At 39.9% G+C, this 17,606-nt stretch overlaps 1 long non-coding RNA gene across 3 annotated transcripts in view; it reads left to right on the top strand.

The window, feature by feature from the left end:
* The window catches only part of LOC120372188, a 30,015-nt gene extending 23,007 nt beyond the window's left edge, over positions 1-7,008 (top strand). For all 3 annotated transcript variants that reach the window (XR_005584774.1, XR_005584776.1, XR_005584775.1), the window contains one exon: positions 6,647-7,008. This is a non-coding gene — a long non-coding RNA (uncharacterized LOC120372188). The remainder of the gene's footprint in view (positions 1-6,646) is intronic.
* Positions 7,009-17,606: the final 10,598 nt, after the last annotated feature.

Genomic DNA, 17,606 nt, shown 5'->3' with positions numbered 1-17,606 from the left:
AACTCCAAGATCTTTTTCCTGACTCGTTGTAGCTAAATTAGCCCCCATCATGTTGTATGTATAGTTGGGGTTATTTTTTCCAATGTGCATTACTTTACATTTATCCACATTAAATTTCATTTGCCATTTTGTTGCCCAATCACTTAGTTTTGTGAGATCTTTGAAGTTCTTCACAATCTGCTTTGGTCTTAACTATCTTGAGTAGTTTAGTATCATCTGCAAACTTTGCCACCTCACTGTTTACCCCTTTCTCCAGATCATTTATGAATAAATTGAATAGGATTGGTCCCAGGACTGACCCTTGGGGAACTCCACTAGTTACCCCTCTCCATTCTGAGAATTTACCATTAATTCCTACCCTTTGTTCCCTGTCCTTTAACCAGTTCTCAATCCATGAAAGGACCTTTCCTTTTATCCCATGACAGCTTAATTTACGTAAGAGCCTTTGGTGAGGACCTTGTCAAAGGCTTTCTGGAAATCTAAGTACACTATGTCCACGGATCCCCCTTGTCCACATGTTTGTTGACCCCTTCAAAGAACTCTAATAGATTAGTAAGACACGATTTCCCTTTACAGAAACCATGTTGACTATTGCTCAAGAGTTTATGTTTTTCTATGTGTCTGACAATTTTATTCTTTACTATTGTTTCAACTAATTTGCCCGGTACCTACGTTAGACTTACCGGTCTGTAATTGCCGGGATCACCCCTAGAGCCCTTTTAAATATTGGCGTTACATTAGCTAACTTCCAGTCATTGGGTACCGAAGCCGATTTAAAGGACAGGTTACAAACCTTAGTTAATAGTTCATAACTTCACATTTGAGTTCTTTCAGAACTCTTGGGTGAATGCCATCTGGTCCCGGTGACTTGTTAATGTTGAGTTTATCAATTAATTCCAAAACCTCCTCTAGTGATACTTCAATCTGTGACAATTCCTCAGATTTGTCACCTACAAAAGCCAGCTCAGGTTTGGGAATCAACCTAACATCCTCAGCTGTGAAGACTGAAGCAAAGAATCCATTTAGTTTCTCCGCAATGACTTTATCATCTTTAAGTGCTCCTTTTGTATTTTCATCGTCAAGGGGCCCCACTGGTTGTTTAGCAGGCTTCCTGCTTCTGATGTACTTAAAAAACATTTTGTTATTACCTTTGGAGTTTTTGGCTAGCCGTTCTTCAAACTCCTCTTTGGCTTTTCTTATTACACTCTTGCACTTAAGTTGGCAGTGTTTGTGCTCCTTTCTATTTGCCTCACTAGGATTTGACTTCCACTTTTTAAAGGAAGTCTTTTTATCTCTCACTGCTTCTTTTACATGGTTGTTAAGCCACGGTGGCTCTTTTTTAGTTCTTTTACTGTTTTTCTTAATTTGGGGTATACATTGAAGTTGGGCCTCTATTATGGTGTCTTTAAAAAGGGCCCACGCAACTTGCAGGGATTCCACTTTAGTCACTGTACCTTTTAACTTTTGTCTAACTAACCCCCTCATTTTTGTATAGTTCCCCCTTTTGAAATTAAAGGCCACAGTGTTGGGCAGTTGAGATGTTCTTCCCACCACAGGGATGTTGAATGCTATTGTATTATGGTCACTATTTCCAAGCGGTCCTGCTATAGTTACCTCTTGGACCAGCTCCTGCGCTCAACTCAGGATTAAATCTAGAGTCGCCTCTCCCCTTGTGGGTTCCCGTACAGCTGCTCCGTGAATCAGTCATTTAAAGTATCGAGAAATTTTATCTCTGCATTTCGTCCTGAAGTGAAATGTTCCCAGTCAATATGGGGATAATTGAAATCCCCCACTATTATTGGGTTCTTAATTTTGATAGCCTCTCTAATTTCCCTTAGCATTTCATCATCACTATTACTGTCCTGGTCAGGTGGTCGATAATAGATCCCTACTGTTATATTTTTACTAGAGCATGAAATTTCTATCCATAGAGACTCTATGGAACCTGTGGATTCGCTTAAGATTTTTACTTCATTTGAATCTACACTTTCTTTAACATATAGTGCCACTCCTCCCCCTGCACGGCCTGTTCTGTCCTTCCGATATATTTTGTACCCCAGAATGATTGTGTCCCATTGATTGCTCTCAGTCCACCAGGTTTCTGTGATGCCTATTATATCTATATCCTCCTTTATCACAAGGCACTCTAGTTCACCCATCTTATTATTTAGACTTCTGGCATTTGTATACAAGCACTATAAAAACTTGTCCCTGTTTATTAGCCTGCCCTTTTCTGATGTGCCAGATTCTTTTTTATGTGACTGTTTATCATCTGATCCGGCCCTTACATTATACCTCGGTACATGAAGTTACTCACTATCAGGCTATTTCAGCAGTAATAGTACATCCGGGCAAGAATGATTTAGTGCAGCTGTGATGGGTTGGATCACAGAAACCCCCTTGGGAGCTGCCAACTGATATGCCAAGACTACTTCTGCCCCTGCTTTCCTGCTCTGTCAGCTTAGGACTTCAGTGCCCTGCCTGGTTTGAGCCAGACTCACTAGCCTGCTGCAAACCCAGACTCAGGTTTGAATCACGTCCCCTAACAGCTGTAGGCTTACCTGAAAGCAGTTTACAGAAATGTTCCTGCATTTAACATTCAGATGCCTAACTCCCAGTGGGGTCTAAACCCAAATAAATCCATTTTACCCTGTATAAATCTTATACAGGATAAACTCATGAATTGTTCGCCTTCTATAACACTGATAGAGAGATATGCCCAGCCGTTTGCCCACCCAGGTATTGACACATAATCTGAGTTAATTAATAAGTAAAAAGTGATTTTATTAAATACAGAAAGTAGGATTTAAGTAGTTCCAAGTAGTAACAGACAGAACAAAGTAAGTCACCAAGCAAAATTAAAAAAAAACACGCAAATCTATGTCTAATCACACTGAATACAGATAATCTCACCCATAGAGATGCTTCAGTAAGTTTTTTCCTCAGACTGGACACCTTCCAGGCCTGGGCAAAAATTTTTCCCCTGGTACAGCTCTTGTTCCAACTCAGGTGGTAGCTAGGGGATTCCTCATGATGGCTCTCCACTTTGTTCTGTTCCACCCATTTATATATATTTTGCATAAGGCAGGAATCCTTTGTTCCTCTCTGGGTCCCCACTCCCTCCTTCTCAATGGAAAGACACCAGGTTAAAGATGGATTCCAGTTCGGGTGACATGATCACATGCCACTGTAAGACTTCAAGCCTTCATTCCTCCCAGCCTGACTCACAGGAAGGCCTGCAAGCAAACAGAGCCATCCACAGTCAATTGTCCTGGCTGATGGGAGCCATGAAGATTCCAAACCACCATTAATGGCCCACACTTTGCATAATTACAATAGGCCCTCAGAGTTATATTTCATATTTCTAGGGTCAGATACAAGAGCGGTACATTTATACAAATAGGATGATCACACTCAGTAGATTATAAGGTTTGTAATGATACCTTACAAGAGACCTTTTTCATGAAACATATTCCAGTTACATTATATTCACTCATTAGCATATTTTTATAAAATCATATAGACTGCAACGTCACAGCAGCCTCCTACTGAAGTCTTACTAATTAAGTGAAAATGGGATTTGGCTACCTTTTAGTACACCTTTCCAAATTTTCATTTGATCCAGTTGGCAGCAGCTACCATGGATTGTATGTGACAAGAAGGCTAACAGGATGTCTCGTGTTACATTTTCTTGGGTATATAGAGCATTTAGAACTTCATAGTCAGTGGGTCAAGCTCTCACTTATGCCCACATAACTCAGCTGACTTCACTAGAACTGCATGGGGGTAACAGAGCTAAATGTGGACCAGCATCTGGAAATACAATACAGAATCTCTTTATTGTTAACACTGTATTTTAGCAATGTGCACACATTTTCAAGCCAGGCAGGCAGAAACAAAAGTCGTATGCAATTTGTGATTGCTGATTATACACATTTTACATATGGAGTGGAGAAGTAGCCTTTTGGTGAATAGAGAAACATTTTGGTTTCTTTAGAAAAATAATCCCCTGAAAATTTAAAATCTAGGTTTTCTAATCTTAAAGCTTTATTACCTTTTCAATGCATTGTGTGCTGTGACAATGGGAGATAAGCACATTAATACAGATCCAGACACAAATCTATCCAATGGTGCTTATGTTGCTTTTTTAATTTTTTTAAAAATATAACTGGCCAACTTATTCATGTTGGAGGACTGAATATAACACTTGCTGTATTCATATGTATTTCAGAATCTATCCACTGTAATGCAGTAACAGCTCAGTAATGTGACTTATACTTTGGTCTTCAGTTTCAACTAGAACCCATGGTGATCTATAAGAACACAGGATTTATGAATGGAAGTCATCATGCACATTCCATACAATAAAGGATATCACACAAGTGGGAGGGTTTGAATCCCTGTACAAGCATCCCTGGAATGAGTTAACAATAAACAAGACCCAGTCTTCAAGGCATTGCAACAAACCACAAGTATCTGGCACTGAGAAATGTCCATAAAGTAGTCTCATTTCTCCCAGGAACTTAAACCAAGCAGGTCCTCTGCTTCAAAGAATATGAACGCTATTTTCCCCTGAGGACAAGGGAATACAATCTAAAGCTGGTGCCATTCTTCAGGAAGTGAACGTAAGGAAACCTTCCTTTTCTTTTAGTGGAAAATCAGCAAAGTTGGTCCTTGAGTTTTGCTAAATACATGCATAAAACACAAGCCATCTCCTTTGATGGCAGAATTCACAAACCAAGGCCCTGATTTTTCAAAGACTATCATACATGCATAACTCCCAAATAATATGTCTCAATGCATAAAATTAAGCATGTGTGTAAATCTTTACAGGCTCAAGGCCCAGGTTCTCTCCTGGATAGGCTGGAAAGAGGCTCTGTTTCTCCACAGACAACTCTGGCTTCTCTTTTATCCCTATTTATAACTGCATCCCAGCTATAGACCTTTACCTCCACAGCTGTCGGCTAAAGCAGTTTCTCTGACAATGCAATTTCCAGTCTGTTTCTGCCCTACATATAATTCCACTTAGCAGCACCAGTTTATCTGAATGGGGCCTTTTGTGTCTATTTAAATTAGGTACACACTATATACTAATATTTGCAGTCCTTTCTCACACACAAACTGTAGGATTTCCAGGCATGGAATAGCTATAGTCTATGGCAAGGTATGTGTTTAATAAAATACTGCATGTGTTTCAATAGGAGATGATGTATCAGTACAGGATATGTATGTCTGCCATGTTCATTAATGGGCAAAAAGTAGCCATTTACTGAAGCAGTTATAACATCAATGCCGACAGTAATTCTATAAATATTAAGACAAGTTATTGTGTTATTTGCATCCATGCAACTTCACTGGCATCAGCTGGGTAGAGAGGGGTGTTAATGAGGGCAGAATTCTGCACAGTAGGGTTTATTTATAATTTACTTTCAAAAATATCTTTTTCAAGCATATGCTCTGCCTATAACGCCTAACATTTTTGTGTATTTTGTGAGAGGAAAATATTCTAGGAGAATAAAAATGTATATGGCAAAAGTGTTGAATGATTCACTCTTTGATTAGAGCATCCACTCTTCTGGATGTAAAGTATGACATCTTCACTAGACTTAAAAAAAAATGCAGAAAACATCTGATAGGTTGCAACCTGATTATTTACTTGGTTAAATCCTAAAGTTCCAAGGAGACTTCCACATACTTTTCTTTCCTTTCGTAATCAAAAGATCAAATTTCAATAGAAGTACAAAGTACATGGGCATACACATACTGGTACAGCTTTTCTACCTCTGAAGTTCCTTGTTGCAAACTCATGCCCACACATGGAACACAATCAGTAAACATCTGATGGAGATAGCAAGCTCTGTATTCCTTCCAGCAGCTGAATCTGGCTTTCTGCCCTGATTACTTGGCTTGGTCTCTGACAGATCCCTTGACTTGTTTCACACATAGTAGCAGTCACAGTTTTGAAACAGTCTTTAGAGTTTCTTAGGGTAGGACACTGTGGAATTGGCTTGGCTTCTCAATATTACTTGTCTTGAGTGAAATTAATTTTGAAGAATCTGTTCACCACTGTTTAAAAATAAGATTATGCATCAGCAAGTTCCATTCCTATTTAGTGTCACGCAACATATGCCATTGCATTCAAAAATTGGTATTTATTCCATCCCAGGGAAACATATTTGAGCCCATGTAAGGAAAAAAACCCATTCTCAGCTGCATTGCGTTATTCCACATCAATCCATGCATATATAACGAGTGGCAAAATACTGTAGCCTAGTGTATGGAAACAGAAATTTTAGAAGCAGTTTTATCATGTTTCTTGTTGCTTTGCTTATATTTAAAAGAAAACAAGTCTAACAACAGTTGCTAATATATCCTATATTAGCTTTTACATTATTTTGCTACCCTCTCCATCCAAAAATCTTATTAAACATTTGATCATCTTAGTGGGCGTTCCCATTATTTTCAAATCCCTTATATTTCGAATCAATATTTCAGCGCCTCCCTGTAAATTATGCTTATTTGAGAGAGAATAGCACATTGGCCAAATTCAGCTGCAACTCCATTAAATTAAATGGAGCTGCTCTTGCTTACACCAGGACTGAGTTTGACCCATCATTCTTACATAGAGCTCTCACTCTCTTTTCAGGTTATGATGACTCAATGTGGCAGCAAGATCCATCATGCTAATTGGATTGGGATTCTACCCCTCTGGCACCGTTACCTGTTAGAGCCAATTACGTACTGTATATTTCCTCCTCCTGCCCTCCAGTTACAGCTGTTCTTCCTTTTGGCCCTGTGTAATTGCTAGTAGATCACTTGTTTTCTTTCCACTTAGCATTTTTTATTTTTTTAAAAGAATTCAAAGCCTTTTACTGCACAGCTAGAAAGTGAGAAATAACATGCAGTCACAAACAGGGGTTAGAACGAAAAAAATATATTCCTTGTAAAGCCTGATTATGATCTTATCTCCACCTGCTGTGCAGTAAGGTAACACACTCTGCTGTGGCCTCTTTAGGATGCTAACATGGCCCCTACTTTGTGTAGAGCAGGTGGATGTAGTCCAGGCCATGCACTTTATATACTCATATTGGCATGCCAGGGCAGGGCAGAGAGCCAAAGCATACTGCTCTCTGGTTATTCTGTGCCAGCCATGGCCATGTGCAGTCAAAGTGTAAATCTGAGCTGCCTCAGCAAGGACTATGAAGGTCCCCTGAAAAGTCCAGTACAGCTACCCTCACACCAAATCCCTCACTGCACTTCTGTGCTAGATGGGGAAACAGGTACAGAAAACTGAGATCCAGTCTTCCACTACCAGCTCACATGACATCCTTGAGATCACAATGAAGCCTAGTATTTTTAATGAGTAAAAAATCCACAAGGAAGAATAGGAGCTATAGAAATTCTAAAGGATTTAGATCTTGGGTTCTGATAACTCAAGTGGAAACTAGTTCATTCATGAATACTGTACGGTTGGCCATTCAGCATCAATCCACTTACACAATCTCTACTCTTTGATACAATTTTGGTATTTTTATGTTATTTAATCTACATATATTTCACAATAAGTATCTAGTAATATGACCAGCCGTGAGGCAAACAGGGATGACAGCTGCTCATAATATTAAGGACAATCACAGGCTTGAAAATAAAGAGCAGTATGAAATAAGGAAGTCCCTTAGCATTTTCAGTATTCACATCTGCATCAACAATGCTTTTCCTACTGTACTGCATACCTTAAACTGGTTTGTCATTTCATTTTCATTTTTAGCTTAGACACTAGTGATCCTTCTTGACTAGCACATATCAGCGAGCTGCTATGAAAGGACAAGTTCTCTTGGAATGAATGAAGCTACCCTGATATCTGCATGATATGCGTAAGTAGGGAGACTAGCTTAGAGCCAACATTACATTTCATAACATGTTGGCGAAGGATTCCCGTTTCTTTTAGAATGCAATGGATGCTTTAGAGTAGCAATGTAAATTTGTGGAATGGACAATGTGCACAGGACTTCAGAGATGTGTTTGGTCTAGTGTCACTGTCGATACAAGCAATAGATATAGTTGGTATCAGATTCCAGGGTAACTGCAACTTTATTCCTCTCCATGGCCCTCCAAAGGCTACTACTGTAGGCTTCCAGCCTCTGGTCTTCACCTCTCTTGGGCAGAGACCTATGTCTCTCTTCCTCCTGACCAAGACTTTTCCATGCTGCACAGTTCCCTGCCTTACACTGTGATAATCCCAGCAAGTTAGATTGCCAAAACAAGCAAGGGTTTGCACTTTGCTTTCTCTCCACACATTATGAACATCCTAATTGTCATCAGTTACAAGTTATCACACAGTTTTCCTGAAGCAAGCACATTTATTCTTAAGGTAAATCATTACAGAGGCAACATATTAAAATAATAAAAGAACCTATATGTATGCTAAAAAAGCTTACCAGAGGTGACCCATCAGTCTTATGGGGCCCTAGTAGGTCAAGTCCTTCCAACTCTCCTTGAATAGAAGGTCCTGTCCATTTGCTGGATCCAAAAAAAGGCCTTGAATCAGTTTAAATTCAGCTATTTATCCCAAATTCCTTTCTTTGTCTGTTGGTTTCTGGAGAACCTAGTTTGAAGTAATATATGTGAGCCTCACCACAAAGTAGTAGCTTTCTGGGAGGTTACAACTTGGCTGATTTGCCTTAATCACCACCCATGGTTTTTAGCTCCTGAGGGAACTATGGTAGCCCTCCTCTGTGGAGAAGAACACATCAGACATAAATCATTTATTCAAAACAATGGACCCCAAAAATACTGCTTGTGGTTGCAATGTCTGTCACAGAAGTTACATACAATCCTAGCCCACAGTAATACATACACTTAATCACAAGGATATTTCAGGAAACATCAAATTATCTCTCACAATCAGTCTCAGTGACCTTACACTTTGGAATTGAATGAGTTCTATTAAATATTTATCCTTGTAAATTAATACAATTCTGACATACATCTACAAAAAATCATATTTGTTTTTGCCCATTTCAGACCTATAAGGAGATCATAACATCAGTCAAAGGCTTTATGGCAAATCTAGAGGAAATTACCTCTCCAGTATCATGAAATGTGGGATGATTTTCAGCTTCTGATAACCTAGTTAGAAGTGTTTAATGTTTAATGGCTGGACATGTCTGGGACAGGGACACCTGGAAGATTCAGTATCTCATTGGCCCATCACAGGGCAGGCACCAGCTGCTATTAAGATAGTCAATGGACCACTTTACTGCAGTCCAGATTCTGTCCTGATGCTGCACAAGAAAGTGGCGTGGCAGGTACAATAAGTGTTCTCTCTACTTGTGTGTGCAGCAGTAGGACACAATGCTTCTGCTCCCTTTCAGGGATGAGAGCAGGGGCGGCTCTAGACATTTTGCTGCCCCTAGCACGGAGGGTCAGCCATAAAAAGATATATAAAATTATATGAATAGTGTTAAAACCATTAGAATATATAAAATAAACACATAAAATATAAACAGAATACAAAAAACAACAAATTTTAAATTAGAAATTTTAAAAAAACCATAACAATTAAAAAAAAGATTTCTAAAAAAAGGAACAAGAATTAAAAAAAATTTTGAGGTAAAAAAAGTTTCTCAAGTAAAGATATGAAAGAAAAAAGATGGCTCATGGCTATCAAGGGTCAGAATAATTTTTCAGAAAGGAACTGGATAAGATGGAAAGGTGCAAAAAATAAAAAGGATCTAAAAAAACCAGTCTAGATAGGGGTGCTGTGGTCAAGATAATAAAAAATTATTCAAAAAAAATTTGCAGATGGTAAGTCTGATGCAGGCAAAGGGATCTCATGAAGTGACAAAATGAACTGGGCAACTGGTTGAAAAAAACAAAGAGAAATACAAAACAAAAAAATCAAAAGAAATTTTGAGCAAATAAAAACAAAGAAAAAACATAAATAAAGCAAGAGAAATACAACTCAAAACAAACAAAAAAATGAACAAAATACAATCAATTGTTAAAGTCTTCTGGTCACACCCACACAACTGAGAACAAACATTGAAAGTGCCCACCAACACTTTGTGGCCTTTTAAGAAAGAACAGGAGCACTTGAGATAAGAGCACTTGTGGCACCTTGGAGACTAACAAATTTATTTGAGACTAAGCTGTGGCTTGAGAAGTAAGCTTTTTCTTGTTACTTGGCTCTAAAGACTACAGCTTTTAACTTAGAAACAACTGCATATTAAAGAACTAGAAAAACAGAATATAAAATAATATGCAGATAATATAATATAATAGAATAATACCTGAGACATACTCTGTGGCACATTCTGGCAAAATCCATGAATACTGTGTGCAAATCTGGAGCATGAAAAAGAGAAAATGAAATAAAAACTAAAAACAAAAATGGAGAAGAAATTAAGAAGAAATTAATTAAGGAGCTTAGAAAAAAGAAACTAAGGAAATACTGAAAGAGACTATAAAAGAAATAAAATCTTAAAAGATGTGAACAAAGTAAATGTAAATGTTTTTGAATACAAAATAAAATCTAGGAAAATGCAAAATACACCAAAACACATAACAGATATAGATTTCTAAAAAATATAACATACAAAAAAAAATTTTTTTTAATATAATAAAATTTGAAATAATAAAAAAAAGGGTAAGTAAAAAAAAAAGATTTGGATGAGTAGTAAGTTGAAAATAAATGGGAAAAAGGTAGAATAAATTATCAGTTTTCAGAATGGAAAGAGAGATAAGTGGTGGTATGAAAAGGGTCAGTATAAGGAGAGGTCTTATTCAACATATTCATCTGGAAAAATGGGTAAACGTGAGGCAAAAAAAAACACAGAACTAGAAAAAATATCAAAAGAATTCAAAAAACAATTCAAGATAATTAAGTCCCAGGCAGAACAAAAAACGAAACAACAGGACTCAGACAGGCAAATAAAACTGGGCAATAAATTCAAAAAATACAAAATAAAATGGCAGCAGAAAAAAAAAAAGAATACAAATAAATGCAAAGTAATGCATCTGCATTAATTGTAAAGCATAACTAACAACATGATGGCATCTGGTCTCAACATCACAAATTGAATCAATCTTGGGCATCCACAAGCAGCAACAACAGTCAAAATCATTAAGAATGGATATGTGCAGCAACATAAACTATAGATAATAATCATTAAAAATCAATATGAAGACCAAGATAATAACATGTGCAATCACATCTGCCTCTATACAAATATATGCTCTTAAAATATAATATATAAATATATGAAGATCAAGAGGAAAGAGAACAATATAATGAGGGGAAGAGAATGAAAGGAAGGGAAATACTAATAAGAGAAAACAGATGGGGAAAGAAGGGACTAGATAAAAGGAATTTGATGCTTAGAAATGAGAGTGAGATAGGAAAAATTGAAGGTCTAAAAAAGAAATTAATAAGTGAAGAAAGAATAATTAAAATGAAAACCCAATATTTTCTTCACAAAAAATAAAAAAAAAAAAAAATATTGGTATAAAAAAACAGAAATAAATATAAAAAAAACATAATATAAAGTCAGGGAAGAAAGAGAAAAGGAGAAAGAACAGGTCCATCTAAGAAAATTAGAAGGAAAAGAGACTAGAACAATTCTGTGTGGTGGTCCTGTACCATGGAGAACTAGGTCCCAATGTGGAGCCACAGCTGGACTGTGATGTAGCCTGCTCATGGCATCCCTCTCCTATGGGTTCCCAGGGAAGCTGTCTTGATGATTCCTGTGGGCTACATTCCTCCACTGTCTGTTGATATGACCACTCTGACAAGTGAGACACTAGATGGACCAAAATTAATGATTCTAAAATACCATTAATGATAATAAAAAAACCTTAAGTAAAATAAAAACAACATATAAACCTCCCAATAAAGCAATCCCCAAGATTGCAAAATAAAAGATAATGCTTAACAATGTGAGCATACTAAAAACCTAAACCTTTAAGTTACAATACATAGCAAATTGGAGCAAAGTGACTAACAAATATTTCACAACAAAAATAAGTTTATAAAACACCTTCACTCCACCAACGCCCCACTCTTTCCAGGTTCAGTCCACTTCAGGTGTCAGACTCACTCAGTGTAGTGTCGTCACTTCAGTTCAAAAACTCTTCGCAGTTCACCTTCCAGGCCTTTCATTGTGCCACCGTTGCTCTGTTCACTCTGCCCACCATGGTCCTGTTTGGCCCTGTCACCACTTCACTCTGCCTGGCTACCACTGTCACTGTCTCTCACCTGTCTCTTGAGGCAGCTCTCGCTCAGCTCACCCTTCCTCAGAGCACTAGCTGAGCTGCCCTCAGTGCGGCTCACTCTTACTCCACAGCTGGAACGCCTGAACACTGTCTCACACTGTCCAACAACACACAACACTGACAACACTGACACAACACTGTCAAAACAACAACACTAAAAGTCAGGTCAGACCAGTCACAAGCCCGCCAGAACGGCAGCCAAGGGTCAGTGGTATCCTGCAGCCAATCTGAGTGAACACAGTGGCCAGTGCCATGATGGGTGTCCTCCATCCTCTCTAACACATCTGATCTCTCTGATCTCTCAGCATCTCCATCTCCATCCTCTACGAACAGGGCACCATACATTATTCAGGACCTATCTTAGCCAAATAATCAGTCCTTTTAAACATACCATGAATCCTAGCCTTCACAACCTCCTCATAGTGTAGTCTCCAAGTTCCACCTTTTTGCATTATTAAGTTCCACAACCTTTTTAAATGTGCTAAAAATTCCTTTTATTTGTTGATTTGTTTAAATGATTAACTGATATTTAAGACAAAAATTAACTCTATTGGTAAATAATCAGCTCTGTCTTTAAACAGTGGAGAGCCTGTCTTTAAACAGTCTAGAGGATAGTCATCATCTCTCTCTGATTTAATCATACAATCACAGCCTAAAACAATACACAAACAACTAATCACACATTCAACAAGGGCCAAAGAACAACACAATATGATGAAGAGAAAAAAGAAGGAGTTCTGCAGGACAAGTGAAGAATCCCATGCACTGCTGCAGAGAAGGGACCGAAGGGCTGGATAGCAGTTCTGCAGAAAAGGCACCTAAGGGGTAGGGAGTGACAAATTAACAGTTGAGGAGTGATGGACAAAAGTTGTGATATGAGTTGCCAATGGCATTTGGCATTTTGGGCATGCATAGCATTTCATTCAGGCAGATTAGGGTGATTCAGCACTCACTGGTGAGGCCTCATCATCCTCATACTGTGTGCTGTGTGTTTGGGCTACACCACACTGAAGGATGTGGGATAGATTGGAGTCAGGAGCGGGTCAACAACAAAAGGATTTAGGGCTGGAGCACTACATGAGAGAGGAGGGAGGGGAACATGAGGGTTAGTCTGCAGAAGAAAGATGAGAGAGAAGAGGGGATTGTTGAGGAAGTTTGAAGGGAGGGGGAAGGGAGGGAGAAGGGATGGAGACTGTTCTCAGAGGTAGGAGATTCTCAGATGACAGAACATCTCAGAATGCAGAGGAGGTTGAGAGTTGGAGGTTGAGGTTTAGGTTTAACTTTTAGGGGTGCTTTAGGGTGGTAGTAGGGGAGCACGGGTAGGGGAGGTGAGTGGAATCTCTCCTTTATGAGGTTTTAAAGGTCAGGCTTGGCTTAAAGCCCTGGCTTTGGCTTTAGTTGGGTTGGGTTTTGCTTTGGTTGGGGGTTGGGTTAGATGACCTCTTGAGCAGGTCCTGCCCTGAGATTCTGAGGTCCCTTTAGACATTTCATCCCCCCCCCCCCCCACATTCAAGTCCCCCCTTTCCCACCAACCCCAGCCAGAATCTATCACAACACAGCTCCAGCTCTGTTGCTCTGTACCCTAGGTAGCTTAGGTGTGAATATAATCTGGTTCTGTCCTGAAAGCCTTAGCCTCAGCTCACCAGCTGTCAGGAGAACTCATTTAGACTTTGCTTACAAATCAGCATTAGAAATTATTTATTAGGCCAACAAACATCACCAAAAACATCAAAAAAAAAAAAAAAAACAGCTAATAAAGGAAGCTGAGGAAGTCTATGTTCTTACTTTTGTTCATACTTTTCAAATTTACACATATTTTATTTTATCATATTTTATAATATTTTTTATATGTCTTTGTATTTGTGTTTTAAATTCAGATTTATTCCAAACAGTCACTAAATTAGTATGTAAGCTGTAACTAAAAACTAGGGGTGTTGGGAAAATTCAGATCTGTACACCCCCTGGGGAGTGTAGGAAATCACTGCGAGTGTCCCGCGGCTTCGGCAGACCTCGCACAGGCGTGCCTGCGGGAGGTCCACTGAAGTCGTGGGACCAGTAGACCCTCCGCAGGCACGCCTGCGGGAGGTCCACTGAAGCTGCGGGACCAGTGGACCCTCCGCAGGCAAGCTGCCGAAGGCACCCTGCCGGCCGCCCTAGCGGCGACCGGCAGAGCGCCCCCCGCAGCTTGCCGCCCCAGGCACGTGCTTGGAGAGCTGGTGCCTGGAGCCACCCCTGTATGAGAGACACCCAAACTGTGATTAGGAAGGACAGGATGGAGTGGAGTGATGGCCCTGCTACCCCATGCATAAGCATACAGTTAGTCAAATGTATAGGGAGGTACAAATGTACACCCTAAAGGGTGTAGCAACAAGATGTGCCCCTCCTCCCCACATATGAGGGAGCTCCTGGAAAAATTCCTCTCAGAGCTCTCCACAGCTAATGCACCACATCCAATGCAGGGCTCTGCCTTAACAGCACCTATAACTTTCTTCCATTCTACAAATTCTTCCACCTCTCCCCTTTCACATGTAGCTTTTATCTGTGATTTCCATTACATGTTTTATTGATTATTAATTAATTTTTAAGAATTAAATTATTACTATGGGAATGACAAGGCTAATACATAAGTTAAACCTCTGACCATGTCCAGGGTGAACTAGGTACTTGTATTTCCTGACGTCTGTGCAGACTCAGGCACAGCTGAATATTCAAAATGTTGTGCCTTCTCTCCAGCCAGTCTGCCTCTGGAATGCTTTAATAAGCATTGCAAAGGCTCCCAAATCTGAATATGTGTATGTCCCTAATGCTAACCAATGAACTGTATTTTGGTTATAGCAGTAGCTTGCTGATTGTTTAGCTGCAAAAGGAAGGAAAAAGTGCTATAAATATTAAAGCTAGGAGAATAAAAATCTTATGATGGAGGAAATAAGTGCTTGAGAGAAATCCACAATAAAGCAGCTATTGATTTTTCATTCAACAGCACTGAAAGTTTTATTGAACAGTAGCAATGCTTGGTAATTTGAATTTCCAATTAAGGCAGCATGTTGCATAGACACATTTACTATTGTATTCAAATGACATTTGTTTGACTTTTAAAATCCCTAAACTATTGTACTCATGTTGTTTTAGTTCAAACTACCAATACAGAAAGATTTAGGGTTTCAGCCATGCCGATTACAGAGATATTTTTGTAAGGCTGCCGGGCTGCTCTCTAGTTTTAAATGATTCATCATATTTACAGGGATTACAGGCTGTGTTGTTGCTAAGATCATTGTGCTACAGCATGTCATTATGAATTCAGCTAAAGCAGTTCAACACTTAGCCTCACTCCTGCAAAGACTCACATATGATGATCTTTACTGATAGCATGTAGTCCCAGTGAGTGTGTAAAATTACAACCTCCTACCCCTCTTCCTCATTGTGTGGCTAGAAAGCACCACTTTCTAAGCAGCATGCTGCTTATGAAATCAGCTTTTTGTTATCATTCAACATTTTTGTATTATGAATAAGATAATGAGGGCATGCTTTAGGTTGGCTGGAGGTTCCCTCTTCAAAGGTGGCATTAGTGATTGCTGTCACTAGTGAACTCAGGTGATCCTCAGAGGTTTGTTGCTAACTATAAGGGGTGTGCATCTGAATCCCAGCAGCCCTGATTCACCATAAAGCATCACTTTGTTGAGACAATGTGGGAAAAATATAGCCCACTCCTACTTTAATCCAATCAGCTTTCTGTTACGGTAGGGTAAAAGACATCTCTCAGGTTACAGAGTGTCCGTTCTGCACTTCTTTTATATGGGTTGTGGCAGAGCTCTGATCTTGCCCCCATGGGTCCTGTGCTTCTAGGTGGTTTATGCTAGCCTCAGTGGCTCACTGTGACCCTCCACGTAGCCCTTCTCTCTCTAGGGCCAGGGTTACAGTCTGCTGAGCCCGTTTCATCAGAGGCCAGCAAGGTGGTTGGTGAAAGAACTCCCACAGTCTCTGTTGTCCCTGGGGGCTTATTTCAGAACAGTTTAGCCTCCTGTCCTGACAGGGGCCTGACTTCCCCTCCCAGGAGATGTTCCTGTAGTGGTGGGTTGGGGGGGACTCGGGCCTGCCCTCTACTCCAGGTTCTGGCCCAAGGACTCTAATGGTAGCAGCTGTTGGCAGCCAACCTTTCACTGCCAGAGTTGCTACATTTCCCTGGGCCACATCCCCACAGCTCTCCTGCTTCTCCGTTCTTCACCCTTACCTTAGGGCTCCCTTAACGATGGTTTGAGGGTGTCTTCATTAACCAGCCCTTCAGCCACACTTCCTCTCCCCGGCTCTCCTCTGCCTGACTGGAGTGAGCCCTTTTTATAGTATCAGTGGGGCCTTAATTAGAGTCAGATGGTCACATTAGCTTAGTGGCCTCACCTGACTCTTTGCAGGTTAATTAGTCAGGTGTTCTTCTTAGCCTGAAGCAGCCCCTGTTCTGGTCAGTCAGGGAACAGAAAACTGTTAATCCAGTGGCCAGTATATCTGCCTTCTGCTATATCCAACTGGCCTGGGTCTATCACATAGTGTAAAGCAGATACTACCAGTAGCCCAGCAAGCTTAAAAGCGTTATCGTCTCTACATCCATACTTTTCTATCTCAATTTTTTTCAACAAAGTTACATTTATATAAATTTTAACTAGATGGTTCAGTCGATGTTGATAGTGAATGATCCCCACCAGTTTAAATCTGTCCCATGATGGGACAGATAGAGACTCAACAATTTATCTTGGCTGGTTCTTGCCCTATGTTCACTGCTGCTTATACCAAATCACAAACAACACCATCACAATTGGCACTAGTTGGCACTCTGCTTTCTGGGAAGGCTGAGCCCAGGTTGCAGTGTGTAGGAGACACATGACTTGTTCCTCTTTGCTCCTTCCTCATGGTTCACTTCTGCTGCCGTTCACCACCACTGCATTTGGGCCATTGCTACTGTCATATCCTCCCATGCTCCTTCTCTCCAGGTTGGGACCAGGTCAACCCACCTTAGCTGAGGCTCCACACAAAACCCCAGTGTGAGAGAAAGGAGAAGGAGCACAGCCTGAGGAAAGAGAATACTGGAGTTTTGTGGATAATTCTTACTAACAGAAACATTGTGATGTGGTAAGAAGATAAATAGAGGGTGAGGGGAGACAGAATGAAAAGGCAAAGCAGGGTCAAGAAGGGAAAAGGGAGATATTTGCGAAGATTTGAAGGGATGTAATAGGAACACAACAAAGTCCTTTGTTTTGGTTGTGTCTCCCATATTGTAGAAGTAGGTACTTGAAGGGTACGGATGCAGAGGCCTGTCTTCTTTGAAATGGACTGAGACCATGCCC

Source organism: Mauremys reevesii, linkage group 9 (genome assembly GCF_016161935.1).
Source record: "Mauremys reevesii isolate NIE-2019 linkage group 9, ASM1616193v1, whole genome shotgun sequence".
Lineage (NCBI taxonomy): Eukaryota > Metazoa > Chordata > Testudines > Geoemydidae > Mauremys > Mauremys reevesii.
This window is presented reverse-complemented; position numbering and strand designations above follow the sequence as displayed.